The 2,234-nt window shown below is 40.1% G+C and overlaps 1 pseudogene across 1 annotated transcript in view; it reads left to right on the top strand.

The window, feature by feature from the left end:
* Positions 1-2,234, top strand: part of LOC102820682 — a 33,970-nt pseudogene that overhangs the window by 6,168 nt on the left and 25,568 nt on the right. The window lies entirely within an intron of this gene.

The following is a 2,234-nucleotide window of genomic DNA, read 5'->3' as shown; positions in this document are numbered from 1 at the left end:
GAGGCTGTAAATCTTTATGGGAGCAGAAAGCTTCATCTTTCTCCCGCGGAACAGCTGTTAGTTTCAAATTGCTGACCTTGCAGTTCGCAGGCCGATTTGTAACCACTACGCTACCAGAGCTCCTTTAACTGATTGGATTTGTTAAGCCTTTGTAAACTTGTTGTTATTGTTGTTGTTGTTAAGTGCTGTCGAGTTGGTTCCGACCCATAGCGACCCTGATCAGGGTTTCCGAGGCTGTAAATCTTTTCGGGAGCAGAAAGCCTCATCTTTCTCCCGCGGAGCAGCTGGTAGTTTCAAACTGCTTACCTTGCGGTTTGCAGCCCGATTTGTAACCACTACGCTACCAGAGTTATGGGGTCTTAAATGGAATCCTAAGCCCCAGTTAGAACCTTCTGAGTTGGGACATTCCCATTTGAAAAGACATGCAGACAAACTCAGAACTACTGGGAAAACAGAAGATTCTTATTGAAAAAAAGACTTTCAGAAAAAAAGCAGACTGTTTGGCTATTTGAATATCAAGCAAGCTATTTGCTTTGGAGGCATCAAGAAAAGAAAAGTCAGCCTATCAGGGAAAACCCCTTTCTAGGACTGAAACTCAAATGAGTAGTATAATGGGTTCCCTTTGAGTTTCAGTCCTAAATGACCAACTGGGTCTACTTGTGAGTGGAAACGCAGTAATGAAGACTGAGTTTGGCCATGTTCCATTGGCACCCATTGACCTTGAGATGAGAGAGAGAAGAGTAAGTGTTGGCTGGTCTGAAGTTTAGAAAGATGTGTAAACTCCTGAGCCCATGGGTACTGACCTAGCCCTTGCAGGTTAGGGATGATAGTGAAAAGGCCAGCTGATCAAAAGTGCAGGGAGGTGTGCGTGAACTCCCAAACTTACAGCTAGTACCCATGTGACCTAGCTTGGATGGCTACTTGACCAGAACTCCAACCAAGAAAGATAAAGATGTTTGATACTGAGAACAAGTACAAATTGCTACAATTTGACAAACCAGACTTTTGCCTATAAATGCAGTTTAACTAAAAATTCCAACCATAATGGAAGGGTTCTTCATATCAAGGAACAACCTTGTTTCCTTAGTGCAGTAAGTTGATATGGACGCGAAATTGTCTCTTAAAAATGGGGGGAGGGATGCCCTACAAAGGCATGAAGTACATTGGCTTACAAGCTTTCACGAGTGTGCTTACTTGCAGAATGGGGGGTGGGGGGAGAGAGATATAGAGAGCAGAAGGGAACAGAAGGTCCTTCAATATGCTGTGTACAAGAGACATATCAAAAAGATGAAGACAGCCTAAGTACCCATTAACAGTAGAACGGCCAAACAAACTTTGGTTCATACACACAATGGAATACTACAAAACATCGAAGAATAATGATGAATCTGTGGAACACCTCACAACATGGTTGAATGTGGAGTGAAATGCTTAGTGAAATCAGTCTATCACAAAAGGACAAATATTGTATGAGACCAATGTAAAAAGTTCAAAAGAAAAAAGATTTTCTTGATAAAAGAAACAGTCTATGATGATTACAGTGGAGGAAGGAAAATTATTCATGGGCTAGAGGGTAAGAGACAGGTTAACACAGGTGACAGAAGGCAATATACAACAAGAGGGAGGTTAGCAGAGGAAAGCTGAAGGTAGCAAGAGATACAGGAAGGAATACAATAGTTAATAAGTTAATAGTTAACAATAAAACAGTTAATACAATAATTAGAGGTAAATATTGTTAATTGTTGATACATGGAGTGGATTGCATCCATGTAATGAAACAAAGTATAGGATTTGCTGAATGTAAAAATGATGATCTGATCTATAAACTTTCACTCAATTCACCATAAAAAGTTGAAGAAAAAAAGAGAGAGAGAGAGAGATTCTATGGTGGTTACCAGGGGTAGGAGGGAAGGGAAAATTATTCATTGGGTGATGGGAAAGGCAATATACAACTAGAGGGAGGTTTGCACAGGAATGATAAAGATAATGGAAGACACAGGGAGGAATGCAAGATTAAAATGAATAGAGGTAAACACTGCTAACTGATCTTACATGAAAGGGATTACAATCATTGTAATGACATGAAGTGTATCATTTGTTGAATGTGAGACTGATGATCTGTTCTGTAAATCTTCACTCAATTCACAATCAAAAGTTTAAAAAAAAGAGAACAAACAAGATGGAGGATCGGGTGGACGTATAGCAGAGAGCTCCGCCAACAACAACACAGAATA

This window comes from Chrysochloris asiatica, unplaced genomic scaffold (genome assembly GCF_000296735.1).
Source record: "Chrysochloris asiatica unplaced genomic scaffold, ChrAsi1.0 scaffold00138, whole genome shotgun sequence".
Classification (NCBI taxonomy): domain Eukaryota; kingdom Metazoa; phylum Chordata; class Mammalia; order Afrosoricida; family Chrysochloridae; genus Chrysochloris; species Chrysochloris asiatica.
This window is presented reverse-complemented; position numbering and strand designations above follow the sequence as displayed.